The sequence below is a fragment of the Poecilia formosa genome, unplaced genomic scaffold, assembly GCF_000485575.1.
Source record: "Poecilia formosa unplaced genomic scaffold, Poecilia_formosa-5.1.2 Scaffold419, whole genome shotgun sequence".
NCBI lineage: Eukaryota > Metazoa > Chordata > Actinopteri > Cyprinodontiformes > Poeciliidae > Poecilia > Poecilia formosa.
This window is the reverse complement of record NW_006800358.1, coordinates 134,067-151,494: the sequence shown is the minus strand read 5'-3', so window position 1 is coordinate 151,494 and position 17,428 is coordinate 134,067. Positions and strand designations below refer to the sequence as shown.

Sequence of the window (17,428 nt, the reverse complement as noted above, 5' to 3'; positions counted from 1 at the left end):
TTTTCAAAGTAAAGTAAAAACATTTTAAAAATAAATTATAAGCTGAGAAAAGACAGAAAAGTTTCAAAATAATTGATTAAAGAAAAGAAGCAGTTTGGTTTACTAGGACCGAGGATCAGGGCCAAAAAATTAAATAAAATTATGAGAATAAAGGGCAAAGCACCGTCAGGAACATGAGGGAATGTATGAAGGTTTATTCAGTAAAAAATGACACTTTTAATGCAAAGTTCAATTAAAACTTTAATTACAAGTCCATTAAAAGTGTCATTGTTCACCGAATAATGCAAAGTTGACACTTTTTGTGGACTTTTGATGCAATATTTAGTGCCTTTTGCAATAAGCAATAAATCAATAAGTTGCATTATAAATTAGAACAAACTCAATTTCCATTTGCATAATTTATTGATTTTCTCTTTTCTATCAAACTGGATGATAAAAGTCTTCAGTTTGGTCTCTTGGTCTCAACAAGGATAATTATGTTCACAGACGTCTTGATTAATTTTATTTGTTTTTAGGCCTTTTGGATATTTAAATGTCTTCCAGTTTCAGTGTTAAATTTCCATTAGAATTTAAAGTTTATTGATATTTGAGAAGATTCTTTAATTATTATATAATTACCACTAAATTACTTGAAAATGCTCTCTAAATAAAAATATTGTTGTTTATCACAATAACTTCTGGAACAATTTATCATCCAGCAACATTTATTTTGAGAGGCCTGAGTGCAACTTTGCATTATTTGGTAAATGATTAACTTTTAGTGCAACGTTGCATTAAAAGTTGCATTATTTACAGGATGACACTTCATGACAGCAGTCATATAAGTCATATGCTCACCCCTTCAAATAAAGTTACCAAGTCGTCATAAAATAACAGCAAAGTCATAAATTCACAAGAGATTATAAATGTCTAATAGCAAATGTTTGTGACTTTAATGAATTTTTTTCATCTCCTATCATCTGATTATTCCATCATCTCTCATTAATTTATGTCTACAAAGATGAATCAAGCAGATTAAATTAGAAATGTAATTATGTTTTAATTAATTGAGGTGTTTTTTTTAGTGTCCCGCTGTAGGAAATAACCTTTAAAACACATTCAGGAGTATTTTTTTATTTGGGTTGTGTTCATGTTCCTGCATGTTTCTCACCTGCAGCAGCATCTTCTTTTTTAATCACTTCTACCTTTAAAATAAAAACAAAACCATCAGTTTGTATTCAAAATTTCAGAAATATTCATTAACTCATGACTCTAACAATGTTCATCCAAAACATTTTGTTTTTATTTTACAGAATCAACAAGCTTGATTGCTGCTGTAATGCAAAAACAAATTAGTTTTTTGTAATTTCCAATACTTTTAACCTCAATCTTGTCTCTTCGTTGACGCTTGTTTGTTTTGGTCCATGTTTGCATCGAGGCCGTCATTCAGCGAAGTGGATTCTCTCCAGTTTAAACAGCTGCTCTGTGTGTGTTTGGCTGTGCCTACATCTGCCTAAGCCTGTGTTTGTGTCTGCTCTCCTGTGTGTGTGTGTGTGTGTGTGTGTGTGTGTGTAGGAGTAAACTGGGGAATTCACTATGTTCTTTTGTGTTAATGGGAAATATTGACTTTACTGTCCAGAAAGACATTTTCCTGAGAAATAACATAAATGTTCCCAGTCTCTTTATAATTAAACATTTAACAACTTAATATTTTCAAAGCTAATTAAGTTCATGTTGATTTTTGTTACTCGATCACAAATTAACTTGGCATTAAAGCAGAAGAAGTTAGAATCACTTGAACTCAATATTCTTGACTATTTTTGCAGATAATTTGCAGTAAACTCATAATTATGCATTATTAGCGTTGAAACATCTGTTGATCTTTGTGTCCCAGTTTGCAGAGAAAAACTCCTTTGGCTTCATTGATGAAATGATTCTGAAGCACACGACTGTTATCCATTTATCCGTCTCTTTGGAGTCAAAAGGGCCGCATAAGAAGATGCACCCACCGGCCACTTTATTAGGTACACCTGGCTAGTACCGGGTTGGACCCCCTTCTGCCTTGAGAACCGCCTTAATCCTTCGTGGCATATATTCTGGAGACATTCCTCAGAGAGTCTGGTCCATACTGACCTGATAGCATCACACAGTTGCTGCCGATTTGTCGGCTGCACATCCAGGATGCTAACAGCCCGCTCCACCACGTTCCAAAGGTTCTGTATTGGACTGAGATCTGGTGGTTGTGGAGGCCATTCGAGCTCCGTGAACTCCTTGTCGTGTTCAGGAAACCAGTCTGAAGCAGTTTTTCAGTTTTCTGGAAGTTTGTTCCAGATTGTGGTGCATAGCAGCTAAATGCTAGCTAGCTAAGTGGCAGTCATTTGGATTTAAATGTCTCTGTTGACATTTTCTGATTTGCTGAATCATCCTTGTTGCAGCGATGAGTCACTGAATCTCTGAATGTTTGAACTTTTAAACCTGTGACGTAAATCGCTGTCTTTAAAAAAAACAGAGTGATAATGTTGATTAAAGGCCGAACCTCAGCCTGAAGAGACGCCACTGCTCACACTCCTCCAGATTAACTTCTTCTGGGTTATTTCTGTGCAACTGTGTGTCAGAGAATGTGTCCTGCTGGGCTGCAGAATTAAAGGAGAGCCTTTGAAACAGACGCACACACACACGCACGCACGCATGCACACACACACACACACACACACACACACACACACACACTCACTCTGACACTCCTGTTGCACCCTTTTATTTGTCATAACCATCTGCCTGTTCTACAGGGAGAGAGAGGATTAGAGAAACTACACCCTGACTTTACTTCGGAGCATTCACTGTTATCCTCCTGCTTCAGTTTTTCTTTTTAAAACTGACTTCAAGCTTAGGAAGGCAGATTTAAAATTTGATTTTATATAGATATAAGGTGATCTGTCTTTTAACATTTTTTGTGTTTTTATTTTTAGGAGAAACTAAGTTTTGGATACAGATTTGAAATCTTAAATGATTTTGTATTAGAAGCAAAAATATCTTAACATAAGTTTTCTAAATCTATGATGGAGTATTATAGCCATACTAATTAAAAAAAAAATACTAAAATTTTATTCTCATAACACATTTTGTTCTAATATTACAAAACATTAGAACAAAATACTTTGCAATATTATAAATGACTATCAGAATAAAATCATTTATAAAATAATTTATTCTCATGAATGAGAATAAGAATATTCTCATTCATGAGAATATTCTCTTTATAATGAGAATTCTCAATAAACTCGTACAAGAAAAAAGACAAAATAATACATGTATAAAGTCATAATATTAGGGGAATAAAGTTATAATATAGCGTAAAGTTGTATGAGAATACAGGCAAAATAATGCAAGAATAAAGTCGTAATTTTATAACTTTATTCTTGTAGTACTACAACTTCATAGTCATAATACTATGACTTACTTTATTCTTGTACTATTATAACTTTTTCTTGTAATACAACTTTATTCTTGTATTATTTTAACTTTATTCTCATGCAAGTTTATTCTTGTAATTTTATTTTTTTTATTATTATTTTTCATTAGCTCTTCTTTAAAACTGCCAACTACAATTTCCCCAAAAGTAGGCGGGGCTCCCAACTAAGCCCCGCCTACTTTTGGGGAAATTGTACAGAATTAGCACCTGACGTCTCCTCTGATTGGCTGAATTATGAATATAATCTTATGTAAATGTTTACTATCTGTTACTGACATTATTTTTATTATTCACTTGTGATTTTAATTTAAATTGTTATTTAGAAATTGTGGTTTTTTTGACATCAGCAAAATATAGACAGATTTGCTCACATTGGTCATAGAAACGCAGCGAATGGCTCAACAGACTCAGCTTCCCGTTAAAAATGGAGCTGAAGTGTAAAATGAAGATCAGGGAGAAGAAAACAAAACATGGAGAAAGGAAGCAAAAGCAAAGGAGATGACATGTAGGCGCTGCTGTATGAAAATAAAAAATAACAAACTGACCGTATTCAGACTCAACCCCCCCGTATCTCATAATTGTAGCATCTCCAAACAACCAAAACAAACCAAACCAGGTCTAATGTATCTCACTGCCGCAATTGCCCGGCGGGAGCCAAATAGCGGCTTCCAGAGTGAGATGTTTTTCTTTTTTTAAAAGCAGCTCTGATAAATATATCCCTCTGCATGACAGATAGCAGACTGGGCACTCCCCTTCTACCGTTTTTCTTCTACCGCCCTTCCATATGTTCATTTCTAAAGTAGAGAGAGAGACAGAGCGCGATCTGAATACCAAAACATGCTTTGCACACAACAAATCACAATATGTCATGTGTGAATGTTGAAGTTTCAGCTGGATGAAGAGATTAGCATAAGAAACTAAATTTACTGTAGGAAGTAAAACTTTAAATTTTTTTTTTGCTTTATGTGTATATGTATGAAAACTGATGTGACTGATGAAGAAATTTAGTGAAATAATTGATTTTCTGATATCAGGTGTGCTAACGTTCCACCAAAACGTTAGCACAAGGCTAACGTATTAAAATAGGATAAATAATCCTTTATTTCACTGATGCGTTGTAGAAAAATCTATTTTAGCTGTAAAAAGCTGTAAAAAATGTTTTGATTTATGTGTAATTTTCTTTATACTTCATGGTTGCATAGACAAGATGGAAAGTGATGTCACACATACATGATCCCGCCCCCATCCCTGCTGAAGGCTAAAAAGCTGCTCGCTAACGATGACTAGCATTAGTTTTAGCTGTAAAGTTGTCAACATGATGCACTAAATCTTAAATATACGCCTGATATATAAAAGAAAAAGGGATGCAGTGCTTTGCTACTAATTGTCAGCACTTTGAGAACTAGATAACGAGGTCAGAAAAAAGTTAATTTAAGAAAAGTAGCAAGGGAGAGGGAAGTAGCTCAGGTATGCTAGCTTGACTTTGACAATCTTACCATGTAGATGCTCTGTGGAATTCTGTGTGTTTTGGTTCAGTTAAAAATTAAAAAAACATTTGATCCACAGATCATCAGTAGAGCAGATGTTTAAATTAGCTAATCAACAACTGCTGTGTTAGCTCAGTTAATAGCAGCGGTAGCTAATCCACCAGAGCGATCACTTATTAATAATCACAAAATAAACACCAAGCCTAAAAACATAAAACTGTAACGGACTGTTACTAAATAACCCTCTGTGGGAAATGTTTGAGTGTTTTTTGGTGTTGGATTATGATGCATTAGTGTTGTTGTTGTCAGTTGCTATGGCAACGAGTCTGAGTGTAGCGTAGCCATCACAGAGCGAGAAACAATGTGGTTTTTAGTTGTTTTTCAATGGTTTTTCTTTATTTTCCCTTTGATGTGGCACATTGTGAACGGTAACCTGCAGCATGTCTGTTCTGCTTTGTGCTGGTTTTTCACATTAAATGGCAATAAATATATTTATGTTTGTGGCTGTAATATGGGAAAGTTCAAGAGGCATGAATAGTTTTTCAACAAATACAATAAAAACACTAATATTTTGATAAATGGTTATATTTATTTCTGAGTGTCAGTAATTTGTGCAGGTAAATTTTCACAGACTGTTGATAAAGTCACCTAATGACACTTTCTGCTGTAATAACAGACGTGTTTATGTCTGAATTTTTGTTTGTAAAGGCAGGTCGCATGTCATGGGAAGGGATTATTGGTATTTTAAAAAGGGTTCAATGCTAATGTCAGACAGACGAGTTCTGCATTAAACCGATGACAGCTCTGCCTGCTGCATGCAGACACCAACAGATCAGTGTTTTAATGCCTCTCAAATGTTATTAACGACATGCAGAAGCTTATTAACGGGTTAAAGGGGGTTAAACAGTCTCACAAACGTAAAAAAAAATCAGCCCATGTTGAACTAGCTAATCTAATTAACGACATGAAACGGAAATCCCTGACATATTCATGTCCTAAAAATAAATTTAGCTGCCTATCATCCAGCCTTCACATTAACATATTTTGTTGAAGTTTTGCAGAACGTCGCACAAATGTGAGGGGTGAGACATACATTTATTTTCAATTGTTGTTTTATTCAGAATAATTTCACTAAACATAATTTTTTTAAAACAAAGGCAGGTGAAACTCAGCAAAACAAAATTAAGAAAAATCACATTTTAGCACAGATTTTGGTTTATTAAAGGGACAGGATACTGTAAAGTCAACATTTTTCATCATGTTATAATGTTATCCCCTTATCAAAAACAAACCTGGAGTGTTGCTTTGATTCTTTCATGCATGATTGAGAAATCCTTTAGTCTCCATGGCAACCATTCAGTTGTGCAAAATGGCTGGGTGGACCTAGCTCCGCCTTCGAGGCGCAGCTCCGCCTCAGAGCTGCAGTTTCTACGTTTCTGTGATTTCCCTGCGGCTCCCTCACTCAGCTCCTTCAGACTAGCCAGCAGCAATTAGCAAACACCTGGTGGAGCTCATTATAGGAGCTGCCGCTCAGTGAAACTCTGGTGAAAACGTGTTAAAGGGTTAATAGAGTAGCCATGTTGGGATGACTTCCTGAAGGCAAAGTTACAGAAACAGCAGGAGTTTTTAAAGAGACAGAGGCCCGATTCCAAGGCATTAAATTACGAAGTCAAATTTATTTAAAATCATATTTCTATCAATCAATAAAGTGTATTTATATAGCACATTTCAGCAGCAAGGTGCTTTACATAATGAAAACACAAAATTATAAAAAAAACTTAATACCATACAGTCGATGATTGAAAATATATTTGATATAAACAGGATTTTTCTAGCTGAAGGTGATATAATTACTTCATTGAGCTAGAAAATAGCAAATCCATAATCTACCTGCTCAACAATTTCAACAATGTGGAAACGTCCAAATCCTGCCATTTATTTTCCATTATTAAAGATGCTTTCCGCTAGTTTTGTATATTAGTGACTTTCTTGTAACACAACTTCATTCTCAAAAAATTACAACTTTATCCGTGTAATTTTTAAGAGTTTTCTTAGAGTGGCTCTCATGCTCTGAATTTACAAGACAGTTTTTTGCTGCTATTCTTTTTGTTGTTGTTGGTATTTTTGCTGTGATCAGTCGAGCTTCTTGAGGACGACTATCTGATAAGTTACAATGAAATCCAGCAGAAAAATGATTAAAAAAAGATTTTACAGAAATGTGTTGAGCAGCGGCGGTCCCTGCAGCCCTGCCTACCTGACCAGGTGAGTGAGTGTGCGCCACGCCTTGGATCAACCTAATGCCTCTCGCTCTCCAAACTGTTTCCCTGCTGCAAGAGCCGACCTGCCCCCCGAACGTTGTTTTTCTCAACATGAGCGATTTCAGTGCGTGTGTGTCTGTGAGAACGCAGCGCGGCTCAGGGCGTAGCAGCGGCTAGTTTACTCACAGAGCAAACAAATCTCCAGTGTTTTCTTAACCCAGTAGTCACAGCTGACACCGTGTCAACAAACGGAGGGGGGAGGGGGAAACACATCTTCTCTCTCTTTTATCCGTTCATGTATTCTCCGCCTATTATCTTTGTCTTTCAGTGAGAGCTTTGATTTTTGTCCGCCTTTTGTCTGCGTTTAAATCTCCCAGTTCCTACCTCGGCTGTATTTTCTCTGTGTGTATTCCCGCTGCGGTCCTTCCTTTTCTTTCTTCCATTCAGGAGTCGAGAGAAAGCGGCGACCGCAGAAAGTCGTGTAAAGCTCGGCTCTGTCACTTCCTTTGGATGCGAGTGTTTGGCGATCCCCGCTGCCAATTGGTTTCTGATCCTGTTTGCGTGTTTGTTTGAGCCCAGCCAGGTGTGCTGGAAATGATCCAGGGAAGAGATTAAAACATCAAATCCGGTTTCCTATGATACATTATTGATATTACAATGATATTTCCTTTGATGGTTTTTCCCTCTTGAACTGAATTTTTAGTTTGCATAATCACCAAGGTGCTTCGAGTTTCTTGGCCCTCGGGGTCGTAAAAGCCTTGGAAAACCATTTTACATTCACCGATGCTGTCGTAGGAAAGAAGAATATCTCTGACAGATCAGCAACTATTTTGGTCTAAACTTTCAGTCTGGAAAGACAATAAGATCATTTCACTTCCTCTGCTGCCCTGCAGCTCAGGATGGGAACTTTCAACGACTGGACTTCTGCAAAATGTTTCTAGTTGATAGAAATTATTCTTTTAGTAGCTGAATGTCATATTTTTTTAGGCGGACCAGAATTCCCTTTTTGGTTGATTAACATTCACACCTCCCCAAACAAAAATGTTTATTATTGGTGTTTAATTATTTATTATGCATCTTTTAATGTGTTTAATATTGTTAAAAAGGCCTGAGAGGTTAAATAAAAAAATCTGCAAAATGTGACCATGTTTGTGTAAAATTAATCAACCAATAGAACGATCAATTATTACAATGATTTTTAGTTGCAGCCCTATGAATAAACCTGTGACATCTTGTAGCACCTATTATGGTTATAAGTTATATTTAATTGTTTCTTTTTTTAATAAAAAGCTGTTTCTTATGTCTTATATTCTTAGCAAAGGAGTTGGGGAGCACAGGTCTTAAAGAAACCTGGAAATCAGTAATGGCCCTCAAAAACACTGCAAAACAGAAAATGTTAAAAGTATTTTAGTTTATTTTCTAGTGCAAATATCTTAGTAGACCTGAAATGAGACAAAACTGACTTACAAGAAACTTTTCAGTAAGAAATTGTTTATTTTAAGTTCATAATTCCTTAATATTGAGGAAAAAAGTGAAATAACCTGCCAGTGGAACAAGCATTTTCCAAAAATATTAAGGAATTATTTACTTAAACCAGCTCTTATATCTTGTAAAAAGTTATTTGTAAGTCAGTTTTGTCGTATTTGAAGTGTACTAAAATGTTTCCATCAGAAACTAAGCAAAGATTCTTGGTAAGATTTTGCAGTTTTGCAGTGTAGGAACTTGTACCAGATCCAAAATTTTATTGATGGCGTTATTTTACCTGTTGCTTCTTTTCTCCCTTAAAATGCCGTCCATAAAGTTAAAAGGAAAAGATTAATCTGGAGGATAAAATCAAATTTTTGTTCACAGAAAATGTGCCGCTACTTGTAGACGGTTCAGTTTACCCAAAACAGTTTTTAGCAGTTTTTATTTTGAGGTCAGAAAGTGTCACTCATCTTCACTTTCCTTTAAGTGAAGGTTTAAGCTCAAACAGCCGAGCAGAAATCCTCTTGCCCCAACAAAGTGGTTGTTTCCTCATTACCCTTCCCTCTCCTCATGCTGCAGAAACCCTAAATAGTGGCATGTTAAAACCTTTGCTCAGGTTCTGAATCACAGCTACACACACGCTTACACACACAGGCTGTGGTGTTTTGACTGGTATGTCAGAGTTAAGAGATCAGCGCAGACCACCCCAGAAGGCAGGAAGAGAAGGAAAACTATTTCAAATATGTCGATTAAAGCTCAACTTTCTGTTGCATGCAGTGCAAAAAGTTTTTTATGCACAAAAAGTTTTACTTTGGATGTTATAAGACAAATGCTTTGGAGAAGATGCAATAAAAGATGGAACATATTCAACAAGTCAAGGTCTTCCTCACAGTGGCGACACATTTTCTTTCTGAATGTTTATAAATGTTGGTTATTGATGGGAAGGAAGGGGTTTGAGAGCCACTGAAGAGCAGCAATGAAAGGAAAAACGTTCCTTGACCTGCTGACCCTGCAGCAATAATATAAAATCCAATATTCAGCTTTTAGGCATTGTTCCCGTTCAGGGTGGAAGCCTCAGCTGTGAGATGCAGCCGCTGCATTTCACCTTCAGTCAGTTCACTGCAAAAACGCCGAGCAGCTGTGGTCTAGTTTCTAGTGCAAATGTCTCAGTACACTTGAAAAAATACAATTTAACTTGGATTTGGAGATTTTGCAGTGTAAATTTAATTATTTCCTATACACTGCAAAAATACAAAATTGTTGAAAGTAAATTTGTCTAGTTTTTGGTTCAAATATATTAGAACACCTGAAATAAAACAAAACTAACTCACAGGTAACTTTTGAACAAGATATAGGAGGTTATTTTAGTCAACAATTTATTAATACAGATTAAAAACACCTTCTAGTTTCACTGGCAGATTATGAAACTTATAAAACGGGAAGATTTCTTTCCCATGTGAAAAACAAACCTACCAGTAGCAAACTATTGCAAATAGAAATGGAGACAAATTTACTTGGTACAACTTTGTGATTTTACAGTGCATACAAATATACACTCCAAAAACAGAAAATCCTACCGAGTATTTTTGATTTGGTTTCCAGTGCAAACATCTTAGTGCACTGGAAATAAGACGAAACTAATTAAAAAGTAACTTTTCAGAAACGTACAGAAACTTATTTTTAGTCAATAATACCTAAATATTAATTATTTTATTTATAAAATGAGAAAAATGTCTTTTTGTAAGTGGAATAATTTGCCACTGGAACTTTTTCATCAATATTAAGCAATTCTATGCTCAAATAAACTCCTATATTTTGCTAAAAAGTTACTTTTTAGTTAGTTTTGTCTTATTCTAGGTGTGCTAGGATATTTAAACTAGACTCTTCAACCAAAAATACTTATTTTTGTGTTTTTGCAGTGAAATCTTTAAAGTGACAAAGCTATGTTTGATTTTAAAGGTGATCAACACTTTAATTTATGAAGCTACTGAGGTAATGTGACGTTTCAGCCTGAGAAGCTGTTTTGTCTGAAACGCCGTCACTGTGGATGGAAATGCCTTCTGGGAATCTTTTCCTTCAACCACTTCTATCACTCACCCAGACAATACAAACCAACAATGACTTGAAAAGGACGGATTTACTCAAAGCAGGAGGACGTGGACAGGAGTTCATATGTGGGCAGAGCTTCACGACGTTGTTTCCATGTTTATGTTGGCATCAGACTGAAAGTCAGTGATTATTTGGGCTATATTTTGAAATATTAAATTGGTTACAACATGTAAATATTTTGGAGAGCTCATAACTCTTTATGTTGCCAGTGTTTAAGGTGTTTAAAACAGATCCTTAAGGTCACTTTTGTTACTGAATTTTGCATGTTTATCAATTTTTTTATATTTTATTGGATGTTTACTTTAGTTCTCTGCAAAGCCTTGTTCTCTTTTCTAGCATTTGTATTTTATGATGTACTATACTGTCACTTAATCCTAACAAAGGGTGAAAAGGATGAATCTGTTATTGTCTAAAACACAATTACAAATCTGCCTTTTATCACCTGAAGAACATTTATAGGATTAAAAGGACTAAAGTGCCAAAAACGTTTAGAGAAACTTAAAATATCTGTTAGTTTATAAATCACTTGGCACCACAGTACATTAAAGACCTTCCAGACCTCTCAGGTCTTCTGGTTCTGGTTCTGCTCTGCATCCAGAACCAGAACCAAGCATGGAGAAGCAGCATTCAGTTTTTATGCTCCGAAAATCTGGAACAAACTTCCAGAAAACTGCAAAACAGCCGAAATACAGAGTCATTTTAAATTAAGGGTTAAAAATCAATTTAGAACATCATAAATTCCTTTTTCAACTATTCATAACTTTCTTTTGTTTTGCTACTGCAATGTTTGATTCTCACTTGTTTGATGTTTTATATTATTTAGTTTTAAAATTACAAACAAATCAAAATAATTTCTCTCTGTAGAATTACAACCAGACAGTAAATCCAGTGGACTTACTATACTGATATCTCATAAAACATTAACACATTACTACAGAAATCCATTAGTTTCATACATTAGTTTGATCCTCAGCTTTAAAATCAAACATAACTTGTTTTAAGGATTTTTCTGCAAATGATTTTTCTGGTTGAGATTCTAGTTCAAATATCTTAGTGACAAAACTGAAAAGTAACTTTTCAGCAAGATATAGGGGATTGTTTTAAGCATCGTCTTTATTATTGCTGAATATGGTATATTGTTTCATTTATAACAAGACATTTTTCCATGTAATAAGTGAGATAATTAATAAGGAATTACTGACTAAAAACAAACTCCTCCATTTTTCTGAAAAGTAATTATTGACTTAAGCAAACAGAAATGTCTTTCAAAACGTTATTTGTAAGTTAGTTTTGTCTTATTTCTGGAGTAAATAAGACATTTGAACTAGAAACGAGACCAAGAATACTTGATAGGAGTTTGGGTTTTTGCAGTGCATATTTCAATATTATTTTCCCTTACACTGCAAAAACACAAAACTGTTCAAAGTAAACTTGTCCAGTTTCTAGTTTGAGTTATAAACTAGGTCCATTTGTAGATTATGTCACTTATAAAATGGGGGAAAACTGTTTTGTTAGAAGTAACATAATTTGCTGGTGGAACTGGGTTGCTAGGTAACGGGCTGGGTTTGACTGTGGTTGCTAGGTAACGGCGCACTGCCATCACTTGTGAAATAACCTGCCAACGGAACTAGAACTTCATCAATATTAACTTAAAATACCTAATTTCTTGCTGAAAAGTTACCTGTAAGTCAGTTTAATCTTATTTCAAGTGAACTAAGATGTTTAGACTAGAAACTAAACCAAAAATATTTGGTCGGATTTTGCATTTAATGCTCTCTTGAATAAATTCCTGGTTTATTACTCAAAATGTATTTATTCTGCAGCGTTTTGGAGTTTAAAAGGTTAACTACAAAATTGACTTGAGGCCTTTATGCAAAAAAAAAAAATTTCCAGGAGCTTATGCCATGTTGACGGTAAACCCTGCAATTACAGTCACTCACTTGTATCTTTATTTATCATTTCGTTTGTGTAATTGAAGAAACACGCGCATGAACACACACCCAGGAGAAGGAGAAAGTCAGGAATGTGTTTACCGGCCTTTACAAGGCAACTAAATGTTCAAGGTAAACACGGCAGATCCCTCCCACACCCCTCATCCGCCGGGCTGTTCCCACACACACACACACACACACACACACACACACACACACACACACACACACACACACACACACACCTACAAACCAGACTGCTGGAATGAACCTGGTCCAGTGTGGCTTGTTGACAATGACTGCAGTGACAGACGAAGCTTTACGCTGACATCCGTCTTGACTGACAGCGCTGACCCCCGCCGTGACCCTGCGAATCGAGACACGCTCGCAAGCATCAATCAGTCACTGTGGAGCTGTTGGGATTTCATTTATTAGGGTGGAGAAAGTCATAAGACTTAAGATAAGATTAGCATCAATTATAATGTTTAAAGGAAATTCTGATTGCAGAGCTTACAGAGCTATTAATGCGGCTGAAAGAAAAACAAGCAGAGGTGGGCAGAGAAGCCACAAGTCGCTGTGAAAACAAACAGATTTCGCAAGCAGAGTTACAGTTTGGTCATGAAAACTGAATAAAATTGTACAAAATGATGGAAAAATAAAATGAGCAAAAACTGACAGGAAGTTTGCTGATAGAAAACCAAACTTATTGAGAGCAGTAATTTAGCCCAGACTGTACTAATATATATATATATATATATCTGTGCATTTAAGATAAAAACTCCTTTGTCTGTTAATGTTTTAGCCAAAACTGTCAAGTGGCAGTTTTAGCTTCACCTGGTTCAGATTTACTAAAGGAATGCCGAGTCATTGCAATTTATGCAATACGTTTATTTTCTCATTTAAAAATGAATTGAAATGTTTTGCATCTTTTAATGTATTTCTAATATAGAATGAAAAAGGCTCAAGTGGGTACATGAAAAATCATCAGAGTAATTGATACCTGATTCCTTGGTTGCCTCCACTGTGGCTGCCTGTCTAAACTGTAGCTTGTAGCTAAATTGCTGCCAGCTATGCAGTAATAAATGGTGAAGAAGAAACAAGTGAAAAATACATTCTGGTTGAGCTGAAATTAAAAAAAGGAAACATAAACAACCCTTATCTTCTCACAAGTGTGAAATCTTCAGCAGTCTGGAGAGAAACGCGTCAGATAATTGGTGACAGATGATCGCTGCTGATTTCCGTAGTTTAAATGACGAAGCAAACCATGAAGAATTTCCATAAATATGAGAAAAGATTGTTTCCAGTATCAAATACTACAGAGTGTCGCGTAATTTCCAATGGCCATCCATTCATTGTCGCAGCTGGAAGCAAAATGATCACGACTCCTTTTGAAAAAATAACCTTCACATGGAGGGAATAGAGAATTCAGGACAAATTATCGCCATACAAATAATCCAGATTGTGTTTCTTTGCTTCTGGAAATGCTGGTGGAATATCGAGAAGCTTTACAGTCTGTAATAATTTTGTTCTCCAACCTGCAAACGTCAAATATGCACTGCAAAAAAGCAAAATCTTACCCAGTATTTTTGTTTAAGTTTAGGGGTGTCCAAAGCGTGGCCTGGGGGCCATTTGTGGTCCCTGGACTGATTGTGTGTGGCCCCTGACTTCAGCTCAGTAACGATGCAGATTTGGACCCCAAGTTCAGGTATTTGATACAGATGGAGACTTTGTGTCTTTAATTAGGACAAAATTATCACAGACCAGTCAAATGTTGGCTTTAGCACCAAGGATTTGCTTTTTCTCTTCAAGAACCAGAAACTTTTACTTCACCAAAATCTGCTAATTAATTTCCTACATTCAGCTAAATACAGAATTATTTTCAATGACAGTGACCTAAAATCTGATTTTATTCATTAGAATCAGTTAAATCGTGTTGATTTTTCCCCCCAATTGATATAGAAATTTAGTAAAAATATTTTTGATAAGGCAAATCTGCATAAACCTTTTAAAGTTTTGGATCTAGAATCATTTCCAACCACAAGTCTGAATACTTGATCTGTTTAATTATTGAATGATTTATTGTTCAGTTGGTAAAAAAAAAAAAAAAATGCAACATTTTTAACCCATATGACAAAAAGTTTGGACCCCCTGATCTAGTTTCTCATGAAAATATCTTAAAACTAACTTACAGCTAACATTTCAGTAACATATAGGAGGTTGTTTTAAAGTCTATAATCCATTAATGTTGGTGAAAAAGTTCTAGTTTCACTGTCAGATTATTTCACTTATGATATTTTCCTGTGTTAGAAGTGAAATAATCTGTTTTTAAACCAATATTAAGTAAATATTGACTTTAAACAAACTCCTGTGTCTCACTGAAAAGTCATTATTAGTTTTGTCTTATTTCAAGTGAACTAAAACATTTACAACAGAAACTAGAACAGAAATACTTATGATTTTGTTTTTTTGCAGACATGATTCATGTAGTGGAAGTTGTCATTTGGTGAAACGCGGCCAAAAGGCCAATTCCTGACTTGAAACAGCGATGCGCCTCCTGATTACATCCTGTTGCTTATTATCTCCTATTAGCACACGTTGCCTGTTCAGAATTACTTCTGGTCGCATTCAGATTTCAATCTTTAGATGTGTTGCCAGCTGCAGCTTCCTGTTTTGACTCAAAAAAGCAATAATCTAAAGTGGTTAAACGACTTGGAGGAAGCCGTCTGAAGCGCTGCTGTCACTGCTGAACCCGAGGGAAATGTCAAACTCAGGGTGCGTCAGGATTGGGCGTGCTGAACCTGGATTAACGTCTAATATTAGGCTGAGGGCAGGTTCAGGTAAGTCTGAAGCTGGTGGAAAAAAAAAACAATTATCACTTCCTGTCTGGTTTCAAAGTAATATAATTCTGAATGAGTCGACACGAATGGCATCCACTGTTAGCATGCGGCCATAAAGCCAGGTTTGAATGGAACGCACTGTTAACTGAAAGGATTAATGCGAGATTTACCTTGAACGGTCGGGTGACTTAGAAGAGAGCGTGAGGATAACTCGTCTGGGATGTTCCTGCAAAAACTGAGCGGCGCACACGCAAATGAAAGTGCATGCATTCTGCCTCGCCGCCCCGTGTTTCTCTTTCGCTCACACGCATGCACAACCCTGACTTCCTCCTGTTGTTGTGTGTGTTTTGTCAGCCTAATCTCGGTTCTAATCCTCACACTGCTGCCAGACAGACAGGCCCACCCAGGTGAATGAGCCTGAACCCAGCTACGACTGTGTGTGCTTCGCCGTGATTGCGCTCACAGAGAAACAAACAGCTGGTGGATGTTTTAGGTTAAATTATAGAAAGTGATTTCTTTGGTTTTTGCTTTTCTTAGCATCACCTCAATGTTCCTGGGTTCATACACTTCATATTGTAAAAGTCATACACCTGACCGGTCCAAGAACAAAACACTAAACTCAGTCAGGGAAGTTTATTTGTGTAACACATTTCAGCAACAATTCAAACTGTTTTACTTCATGAAAACATCAGAAACACATCATAGTCGCCACAGTGTGAAAACCAGTAACAAGCATTACATTTAGTTAAAATCAACGATGCACATCAAAAATGTTGGTCAGTGTTTCATTTATTGTCTGAACAGCAGCTCTAACCAGCTGGGTTTTTAGTCTAGACTTAAAGGCACTCAGTGTTTCGGCTGTTTTGCAGTTTTCTAGAAGTTTGTTCCAGATTTTGAGGCATATAGAAGCTGAATGCAGTTTCTCCATGTTTGTTTCTCAGAACCAGAAGAAGAGAAAAATCCCCAATTTCAATAATTTTAATGTATAACATATAAGCCATCCTCCATTTCATTTACAGAGGTCAAAAAGACATTTAGCTATTATCAGTAATAAATATTCATTACTTTTAAGTAATCCTTACAAATGGTGTAAGATAAAGGACATTCCTGCTTAAATTTGTTGAAATGTTTCAAACACAATTTACAAAGAAACTCACAAAAAAAAAACTAAAAGTTTTTATTTTTAGTTTTTTGGTATTTGGCAAATGGAAATAATTTCTGAAATTCCAGCTGACCATAAACAAGAAACATTTAGTCTGATTTAACTTCAGACAGCAAAAAAGAAAAAGTATTTGTAAATATCTGATTTCAGCTGTAAATAATGTCCAAATTTAGGTGAACGCTAATGCTAAGGCGCTAAAGCAAAGCAAACTTAAGTTCACATTATATCTGCTTTAAAACAACAACCGCTGAGCTCTAATTAAACTTTAACATTAAAATTAATGTTTTATAATGTCTGTGTTTTATTTTGTTCCTGTGTGTTTCTTGTTTGAAGTTATTAGGAAAAAGATAATGTGAAGAGAGGAAACAGTAACAGTCTACACCCACTTCAAAATAAGAGATTCAATATAAACGATAAAAACTTTAACACAAACTTAACTCAACTGAAACTTTATAAAACAGCCAATTAAATTAGTGCTTTAGAATTTATCTCATAGTTAATTTAGGGCAAGCTAAAAGCACTAAAAGTTTTCAATGCTAAAGCACTAAACAAAAAACTAGCTTGCTATTAGCGCATTTGTGGTATTTCAGAATAATACAGCTGACAATGAGAACGATTCTGAGATGGGGGTTGATTGCTAAAATACTTCATAACAAGAAAAATAAATGAGTTTTTTTTTTTAAATAAAGATTTGATGTGGATTCAACCTTGTAATTAAATCACAAA

At 35.5% G+C, this 17,428-nt stretch overlaps 1 long non-coding RNA gene across 3 annotated transcripts in view; it reads left to right on the top strand.

The window, feature by feature from the left end:
- LOC103155243 (uncharacterized) overlaps window positions 1-17,428 on the top strand; it is a 116,331-nt gene that overhangs the window by 57,121 nt on the left and 41,782 nt on the right. The gene's annotated exons all lie outside the window — the stretch shown is intronic.